This window comes from Stomoxys calcitrans, chromosome 2 (assembly GCF_963082655.1).
Source record: "Stomoxys calcitrans chromosome 2, idStoCalc2.1, whole genome shotgun sequence".
Classification (NCBI taxonomy): domain Eukaryota; kingdom Metazoa; phylum Arthropoda; class Insecta; order Diptera; family Muscidae; genus Stomoxys; species Stomoxys calcitrans.
This window is the reverse complement of record NC_081553.1, coordinates 33,598,617-33,609,503: the sequence shown is the minus strand read 5'-3', so window position 1 is coordinate 33,609,503 and position 10,887 is coordinate 33,598,617.

Below are 10,887 nucleotides of genomic sequence, written 5' to 3'. Positions count from 1 at the left end.
TACCTGTGGGATGAAGGGACACGAAGGTCATTTTCATTTCGAAAGCAGGAAAACCCTACAACACGAAGGCCAAAGATTTTCGTCCCATTAGTCTGTCATCCTTTTGGCTGAAGACTCTTAAGCGGTTGCTAGAAACATATCTTAGGGCAAAGATCCCTGGAGATTGCCTGTCGCGGCAGCAGCATGCATATAGTAAAGGCAAATCCACTGAAACAGCCCTTCACGACCTAGTCGGCGGCATAGAGGGTTGTCTCGCTGCCAAGGAATATACAATGGTAGCATTTCTTGACATTGAAGGTGTTTTCAATAGTGTGAAACCAATGTCAATCATGAAGGAATTTGAGTTTCTAGGCACAAGAAGGTGTACTGTATTATTGTCTCTGGAAGAAAAAGGTGTAAAAATGGTCGCGTATACTGATGACGTGGCAATTGCGGTTAGGGGAAGTTTTCCAGTACTCTAAGAGATATACTTCAGGATGCTCTACGTACAACAGCAAAGTGGGCTACCGAAAGTGGTCTAGGTGTAAATCATTGAAACACAGAAGTAGTTCTTTTCAGCAGGGGATACAAGTTGCCCTCAGTGGAACCTGTCTCCTTGGGTGGAGAGAATGTTCTATGGGTTGCCCAAAAAGTAATTGCGGATTTTTCATATAGTCAGCATTGACAAATTTTTTCACAGCTTGTGACTCTGTAATTGCATTCTTTCTTCTGTCAGTTATCAGCTGTTACTTTTAGCTTGCTTTAGAAAAAAAGTGTAAAAAAAGTATATTTGAATAAAGTTCATTCTAAGTTTTATTAAAAATGCATTTACTTTCTTTTAAAAAATACGCAATTACTTTTTGGGCAACCCAATATTTACAGAAAGTGCAAAATACCAGGGTGTTTTGCTGGACAGGAAATTGAACTTCAAATCTTACATTTTGGAAAGGGCAAGAAGGGCAACTCTTGCCCTACATATACCTGCAAGAGAGCCATTGGCAAAAGTTGGAAAGGGCAAGGAGGGCAACTCTTGCCCTATATACCTGCAAGAGAGCCATTGGCAAAAGTTGGAGGTTTAGACCGTGTCTCAAGCATTGGGTATATACTGCAGTTGTCATACCTATAATGCTATATGGTGTTGTGGTCTGGTGGACTGCGCTTCAAAAGTCCACCTACTGCTCAATACTTAACCGGATCCAAAGGTGTCGGCGGCTGTCCGCTCTGAGGACGACACCATCTGATGCACTGAATTTAATGCTACATCTTATGCCTCTGGACTTTGTGGCTACCCAAATTGCAGTGACCACTGCCGTGAGGATAAGAAAGCTTTCTCATTGGTCATGTGGCGGCTACGGACACTGTGTTATCCTTGATACAATATCCCACGTTCAAGGCAGTGTGGATTACACCCCACCTGAGCCGCTTTTCGATAAAAAATTACTGTAACACTATTCCAGATATCCGATACGATATTCCTGGTAACAGAAGGATGGTTCCAAACTAAATGACCAGATGGGTTTTGGGGTGTACTCTAAAGATTTAGAACTGGTCGTATCGAAAAGGTTACCCGTCCACTGCAGTCTGCATCAAGCGAAGATCCTTGCAATTAAGGAAGTGGTAGAATGGCCAAGATATAATGTCATTAAGACATTTGGCATTAATATCTTCTCAGACAGCCGGGCAGCAATTAAATCCCTGGGGAACGTATTTCTGAACACAAAAACCGCCCTCGACTGTCGCAGATCTCTCAACGAGATGTCTGAATAGTTCAAAATTTATCTGTTCTGGCTACCGGGCCACAGAGATATCCCAGGGAATTGTAAGGCGGACGAGCTTGAGAGACAACGCTACACATTCCAGGGATACTGGAATCTGTGAGTGTGCCTCTAGCGACATGTAAGCTAAGTTTTCAGGACCAGGCCCCAAGGACAACGAATGATGGATGGTCACAAAGAGGGGGCTGTTAGCATTCCAAAACTATGTGGCCTAATCTAGACTTGAAGAGGTCTATCGCTTTGCTGTCATTGGCAAGAACAGACATCTCAGTCATTGTGTCGTCATGACAGGTCACTGTCTAATCGAAACTGAAGGTTGCCAATAACGACCTTTGCAAAAGCTGTGAGGACATCGAAAAAGAAGAGACTATAGAACACCTTCCGCACTTTTGAAGTTCTCATTTCTTTGAGAACCTGTCTGATTTAGCGGATGTGAACATTCGCAAGTTATAGGGCTTTTTAAAGCGATCTGAATGGTTAACGGTAGGAACTAGAAGGCATTTGCCTTCTTCTGTTCCTGTGGTATCACATGGACCAAAACGTCTAAGTGAGTCTAAAGGCAGACTGCCACTTAAACCTAACCTGACCTAACCTACAGACCAGGAGGTCGTCCTCTATACCGAGAGCAGAGGACGAGTGCAGTTCGATTCAAATATAGGCTCAACGATAAGGGGCCTCCTTTGTATAGCCGATTCCGAACGACGTGCCGCAGTGCGACACCTCTTTGGAGGGAAGTTTTTAAATGACAAAGCACCTCACAAATGTCGCCAGCATTATGAGGGGAAAACCACCGCTGCACATTTTTATACCCACCACCGATGGATGGGGGTATATTCATTTTGTCATTCCGTTTGCAACACATCGAAATATCCATTTCCGACCCTATAAAGTAAAGTATTCTTGATCAGCGTAAAAATCTAAGACGATCTAGACATGCCCGTCCGTCTGTCTGTTGAAATCACGCTACAGTCTTCAAAAATTGAGATATTGAGCTGAAACTTTGCACAGATTCTTTTTTTGTCCATAAGCAGGATAAGTTCGAAGATGGGCCAAATCGGACTATATCTAGATATAGCCCCCATATAGACCGATCCGCCGATTTAGGGTCTTAGGCCCATCAAAGCCACATTTATTATCCGATTTTGCTGAAATTTGGGACAGTGAGTTGTGTTAGGCCCTTCGACATCCTTTGTCAATTTGGCCCAGATGGGTCCAGTTTTGGATATTGCTGCCATATAGACCGATCCTCCGATTTAGGGTCTTCCGGCCATAAAAGCCACATTTATTATCCGATTTTGCTGAAATTTGGGACAGTGAGTTGTCTTAGGTCCTTCGACATCCTTCGTCAATTTGGCTCAGATCGGTCCAGTTTTGGATATAGCTGCCATATAGACCGATCCTCCGATTTAGGGTCTTAGACCCATAAAAGCCACATTTATTATCCGATTTTGCTGAAATTTGGGACAGTGAGTTTTCTTAGGCCCTTCGACATCCTTTGTCAATTTGGTTCAGATCAGTTCATATTTGGATATAGCTGCCATATAGACCGATCTTTTGATTTTAACAGCCGCAGTGGGACACCTCTTTGGAGAGAAATTTTTACGTGACATAGTACCTCACAAATTTCTCCAGCATTAGGAGGGGACTTGGAAGCCAGACGTTCAACGTCAAAGGTGGACATACTAACCTCTGCTCAACGGTGTTCCCCTATAGCACGCAGGCAATACTTCTACCATGGATCGCATTTGTGGAGTTCTTTGCGCGGTATCTCCTTTAAGGTATTGCATTGCTATAGGCAAAGAATTTAATGCTGAACAATAAGTCATTGTGTTATATTTCAGCCCATTCGGTTAGGAATTGTGCCTTGTAGGGGCTCAAGAGGCAAAATCGGGAGATCGGTTTATATGGGAGCTGAATCAAGCTATAGATCGATTCAAACAATGTTGGACACGTATATTGAAGGTCATGGAAGAAGATTTTCAGCCAAATCGGATGAGAATTGCGCCCTCTAGAGGCTCAAGAAGTCAAGATCCCAGATCCGTTTATATGGCAGCTATATCAGGTTATGCACCGATTTACACCATAACTAACACAGTTGTTGGAAGTCATAACAGAACACCTCATGCAGAATTTCAGTCAAATCTGATAAGAATTGCGCCCTCTAGCGGCTCAATAAGTTTAGATCCCAGATCCGTTTATATGGCAGCTATATCTGGTTATGCACCGATTTGGACCATACTTCGTACAAATGTTGGAAGTGATACCAAAACACCATGTGCAAAATTAAAGCCAAATCGGATAAGAATTGCGCCCTCTAATAGCTCAAGAAGTCAAGACCCAAGATTGGATTATATGGCAGCTATATCAGGTAAGGATCCGATTTAAACCATGCTTGGCACAGTTGTTGTAAGTGATACCAAAACACGACTTGAAAAATTTCAGTCAAATCGGTCGAGAATTGCGCCCTCTATGGGCTCAAGAAGTCAAGATCCAAGTTCGGTTTATATGGCAGCTAAATCCAGCAATAGACCGGTCTGAACCATATGGGGAACAGATGTCAGTAAGTCAAATGCAGGTCCTTGCATTAAATTTCAGCAAAATTGGAGTATAAATGCACCTTTTATAGGCCAAATCTATTAAGAATTGAGCCCTCTAGTGGCTCAAGAAGTCAAGATTCAAGATCGGTTTATATGGCAGCTATCTCAGGTTATTGACCAATTTGAACCTAATTTAGCGCAGTTGTTGGAAGTCAAAGCAAAACACGTTGTGCAAAATTTCGGATAAGAATTGCGCCCTAGAGGCTCAAGAAGTCAAGACCCTAGATTGGTTTATATGGCAGCTATATCAAAACATGGACCGATATGGCCCATTTACAATCCCAATCGATCTACACTAATAAGAAGTATTTGTGCAAAATTTCAAGCGGCTAGCTGTACTCCTTCGGAAGTTAGCGTGCTTTGGACAGACAGACGGACGGACAGATGGACGGGCATGGCTAGATCGACATAAAATGTCACGGCGATCAAGAATATATATACTTTTTGGGGCCTCAGATGAATATCTCGAGTAGTTACAAATAGAATGACGAAATTAGTATACCCCCATGCTGTGATGGAGGGTATAAAAACTGAATATTAATAAAATTTCAATAAAAACTTTGAAAAAAATATATATTCAAATATTATTGCTGATTAAAATGAAAAATTCCCATACACAGTGTTATCCATATTTTCATATCTACTACATTGTAAAATCGGAATTTCCTTCCCCCACCTCCCATTTAATTGATGCTTAAATACCACATAGCCTCAAGGGTTGTGCTACTGTGCTATTTACCTGGTCGACCAACCCTACCCTACGTTAGCATGTATTCTCATTGTTTTGATGTTAATACACACAGGGACTTTAGGTCTTCCTCCCCTCTTGGTTCCCATGTTTATTGTGTTTGGTGTTTATGGCATCAGTTCTGTATCATTCTTTATGGTGGCTATGACTTTTCCGTTGTTGTTTTGAGGCGTGAGGTCTTTTGTGAAAATATGCCTGAAGACCTGTAATTAAAATTAACCATTTTATTAAGAATGCCTAAATAAGGTGTAAAGAGTATTTTTTAATAACATTTATTATTGTCTTAATGGGTTTGCTATGGTATTGTGTGATGTTGGATGGGTTCTCTATGTCAAAAGTTATAGAGAACCCAGTTTGTTGTTATTTCTGAAATTTTGCTTTGGGAAGTGGGGCATTTTTTTTTTTTTGCTTTGGGAAAAGGTAGGTAATGCATCGGCATGAAAGAGTTATAAACCCCAATTATGTTGGGAATGTCCAGTAGCATTTCGAATATGAAAATACGAAATTTCATCACAAATTGGATGATTTAGTAAATCGAATTTGATATGTAGTAGGTAAGGTTCAGTCACAGAGCAGAAAATGAAAGAGGAGAAAAGTAACGAAGATTGAAAATGAAAGACGTGTAAACCGAGTCCTGTCAGGACGTAGAACTTGGTTTGGATCAAAAACACGATCGGATAAGAATTTGAATTAGAACCAGAAGCAACTGTTGTTGCCAACAGTTCAACCACCCAAAAATCATAGAAAAATTGACAATCTACACAATTATGCAGCAGATACTGACGTGGCATTTAGAATTCAGAAAGAAACCAAAATGGTGCGGTATTGAATATAATTCAGCTGGACATGGTCGGTCACTTTATTCCAGTTTTACTTCATTTCAGGTTTTCATAAAAAAGATACCGATTCAGTCGATCCGTCTTATTCTATTGGGTTGCCCAAAAAGTAATTGGCGATTTTTCATATAGTCGGCGTTGACAAATTTTTTCGCAGCTTGTGACTCTGTAATTGCATTCTTTCTTCTGTCAGTTATCAGCTTGCTTTAGAAAAAAAGTGTAAAAAAAAGTATATTTGATTAAAGTTCATTCTAAGTTTTATTAAAAATGCATTTACTTTCTTTTAAAAAATCCGCAATTACTTTTTGGGCAACCCAATACGATCCGTCTAAACAGCTAAACATTTCATTAAGGAACATGGGATACTTCTCTTATATCAATGAGTGCAGTCTGATTAATTTTTAAGTTCAGCGATAAAGGGCCTCCCTTTTTATGCCGGCATACAGCATAGAGAAGCTCTAACATGGCACGATACCTCAGAAATGTAGGCAGTTTTTGTAAGAGGATAACCACCGCAGAAAATTTTTCTGATGTTCGCGCCGGGATTTGAACCCAGACGCTAGCTAACTTCTGCGCTATAGTGGTCTCCCATCTTATTCTTCTTCTTTTTCTCTCTTCTCGTTATCCTCTCTGCTTTCCGCATTTAAGATCGTTTTACGATGTATCGATCTTATCTTCCATGTCGACTTTACACTGTCCTTCAGCATTCTCCCCCTAGCATTGGTGCAACCTTTAGTGAGGAAGCAATTACACAAATAATAGTTGCAATTTGTTCAATCAGTGCCTCTGACCTCGAGCGAGAAGTTTATTCCTCCAGTGGCTCAGGATTGGGAACGCCCGGTTGCTGCCGATTTCGAGAAGGAATCCTGTTGGTCGATATTCTTTAATTTGACCAGATTAACTTTGATCTTAAGCGATACTCGTTGTTGATTCGGGCGCTACTCAAATGAAAGATATTTTAGACTAGAGCAAAAATCTGATACATGGGGGTCCACCTACATTTGGGAGTAGAGCACTAATATGATATCCACCTTGGGGCGAAGTATCTGAAAGGACGTACTAGCACCCCCAAGCAGGATTTTTCTCTCAGGGCTCAGATAAAATTAGAGAGTGAAGAGGGAGCAGCGAAGCGGGCCCTGTATAGCTAGTAGTCTCTATACTAAAGTCGTGACTTTAAATTAGGTTAGGTTGAAAAGAGGGTGCAACAGGTTCTCCTGTGTCTATCCCAATTTGAGGGTAATAAGTGTACTCTACCACCAAAGACCTTAATTGATGTCCTATTATATCCTGATCGGCCTTCACATATTATTTTCAATTCCTTTTTTTTTGGGTAGGATGGGGTATGAGGATTGCCGTCCGACACGTCCTTTCAGTACAGTACCTACTTGAAAGTTTGGTGTTCTTATTATTAAGAGGTAATCGTCGGATGGACATGCTTAGACCAAAAAACAATTTATTTGAGTCCTTTATTGTCGTGGCACACACTGGCGGTATGCATTGACATCGAGGGGCGTTTAACAATGTGCTGACCGACACATTGTTAAGTACCGGGTGGATCAGTACCGGGTGGACCCGGTTCTTAGAGACTGGATAAACCATATTCTAAGGAACAGGTGGATAAGGCACGCCACAGGGAGGCATTTTATCACCACTCCTATGGGTAACTACCCTAAATGACCTATTACGGATGCTGACTGAGGAGGGATTTGAACTCGTCCGCTACGCATACGATGTTATAATACTTCTAAAGGGTAAGGATCCGAACGAGCTATGCAGAAGTGCCGAAAGTGTCTTGCATATGGCATATGACTGGGACAGACCCAGAGGTCTCAATGTTAATCCAGAGAAGACCGAAATATGGGGTAAGGATCCGAACCGAATATGCAGAAGTGCCAAAAGTGTCTTTGGCATATAACTGGGACCAAAATATACCTGTTCACGAGGAAGACGAAGGTGGGCCAATTTGACTCAATACCTTTCCTCAACAATTCCGATATCTGACAAGGTCAAATACCTAGGTGTGATTTGGGACAGATGTTGGGCTCGAAATGGGGCCTGAATCCAAGAATAGTCCACTGGCTCCACAGGAGCGGGATTAGACCAATACCTTCTTACGCCTTGTATGGTGATAAGGACCATACAACGGGTTCAGAGAACATGTTATCTTGGCATAGGCAAAGCGATGAAGAACACACCCACTAGGGCACTGAAGACTATTCTATTGGGTTGCCCAAAAAGTAATTGCGGAATTTTCATATATTCGGCGTTGACAAATTTTTTCACAGCTTGTGACTCTTTAATTCCTTTTTTTTTTTCTTTCAGTTATCAGCTGTTACTTTTAGCTTGCTTTAGAAAAAAAGTGTAAAAAATGTATATTTGATTAAAGTTCATTCTAAGTTTTATTAAAAATGCATTTACTTTCTTTTAAAAAATCCGCAATTACTTTTTGGGCAACCAATAGATATGCGACCCATTGACATACAGATTAAGTGTGAGGCAGCCCCTGCGGCTATAAGACTTAAGGCGATGGGAGAATGGGGATGAGGATAGGAGCAGCTCATGCCATCGGGGTATAATCTAGGCGACGATAGGAAACCTGGAAGGAAGGGAAGAGGTTTCCGATCGGATACCTGAGATGAACTTTGAGGCCGAGAGCGAGGTACTGCTGCCAGCGGAACAGTCTTTGATTGACAGATTACGGAATGTGTGTGGTGGTGTGGTGCTAACGGAGAACGTCGAGTGTGAACGTCTTTAAGGACAATTAAATTGCCATAAGGACAATAACAACCAGGACGGTGAGGTCACGAACTGTCTTGCAGTGTAAGAAGAAGATTAACGCCTTCTCTGAGGATGGCAAAATCCGCATCGTTTGGGTGCAGCGCCATAGCGGAGTATGGGGGAATAAAAGGGCAGACGATTTGGCGGTGAAGACCAGAAGACTGCCCTCAATAAACTTGGTTAACCCGAAACCTTTCGGGTCGGCACATTCCGAGTTAAGAGCATGGGCGATGAATGCGCATGCAACCCTGAGAAACAGCGAAACACTCGGTAGGACGGCGAAAATCCTATGGGGGAACCAGATTGTGAGAAGACGAGGCTATTACTGAAAGGAAGTAAGAAGTAGATCAGTATTGCTATTGGTAACATAACGGGACACACAGGAATACGAGCTCACTTCTGTAAAATCGGTGCGGCAAAAGGTAGCATATGTAGGGCATGTGCGGAAGATGATGAGACGTTGGAGCATTTCCTTTGTAATTGCCCAGCTTTCGCCGGCGAGGACACAATGAACAACTTAGGAGCGTGGCAAGGAAAAAAATTAAGGATTTTATAAGTAGCACGGAATTCCTGACTTAGATTTTCTTTTTCGAGGTTACTTCTTTTAGTATTTAGAACGCACCACAAGCCTATTACTGGATATATCTGCATCCTCTTTTCAACCTAACCTAACCTATTGTCACCGTAAACATGTCCTGCTGAACGGCAAAACGTGACCCAGATACTTGAATCCTTATATCAACATTAAACTATGACGTCAAACTCTACTGTCATAGACCATTCGCTTAATTCGCCTAATCTTTCGATCGATCTACTCGTCTCGTTGAAGCGTATTAGTTGGTTGGGCCGGTCCCAGACTCTGTCCCAAATGTGTATATCGGACTCGTTGTCAACTCTCCATTACCCATTTTGTGACGTTGTATACTCATGCCCGTTTTGGGGATTTGTTGGTGTTGGAGACGTCCCGTAGGCACCTTGGAACAAATTCTTGTAACAGATGTGTACTCAACTTTCAAACACCTTCCATTTGATACTCATATTGTAACAAACGGAAATATCTCCTGTTGAGGGGTTTTGGAGGGTGGGGAGTAGAGTACGTATGCCAAGTACGTACTCTACTCTTAAATACCTCTCATATGATACACATATTGTCCCAGTCGGTAAACATATCCGCTCGGGTGGGTTTGAGATGGGGCATCCCCCAAGGTTAGTTGAACCCAAAATTTTATGCCGCAAAATTTCGCTTTAATCGATGCACCCATCTCCAAGATGTGGCATTGTTGAAAATTGTGGTAAGGGGGAGGGTTCGCAACCAATGCATTCAGAAAAAGTCACAGTTTGGTGAGGTTTTTGGGCTGGTGCCGTCATTGGACCGTACTTCTTTAAAGATGATGCGAATTGTAACTTAACTGTGAATGGTGAGCGCTACCGTAAGATGATATCCAACTTTTTTTTACCCACAATGCAAGAGCTTGACTTGCATGACATGTGGTTTCAACAAGACGGTGCCATATGCTACACAGCACGCGTAACAATAGCGATTTCGGTGAACATTATATTTCAAGTTCGGGACAGGTCAATTGACCGCCTAGATCGTGTACCACTTTTGTGGTACAGGGCATTATAACTTCGTGAATTATTTTGTAACACCCAAAAGGAAGAGGGATAGATCCACTGATAAGTATACCGGTCGGCTCAGAATCACTTTCTGATTCGATTTAGCTATGTCCGTCTGTCTGTCCGTCTCTCCATGTTAATTTGTGTACAAACTACAGATCGCAATTTTCATGCGATCGTCTTCAAATTTGGTATGTGCATGTTTTTCGGCCTAGAGACGAAGCCTATTGAAATTGAAAAAAATCGGTTCAGATTAGGATATAGCTCCCATATATATGTTCATTCGATTTGCAGTAATAATGCAATAAAATGGTCATTTGTTAACCGATTCTCTCGAAATTTGGCAGGAAGGATTTTTTTTACGATTCTCAATATTGCTGGTGAATTTCATGGAAATCGGTTTAGATTTAGATATAGCTCTCATATATATATTGGGTTGCCCAAAAAGTAATTGCGGATTTTTTAAAAGAAAGTAAATGCATTTTTAATAAAACTTAGAATGAACTTTAATCAAATATACTTTTTTTACACTTTTTTTCTAAAGCAAGCTAAAAGTA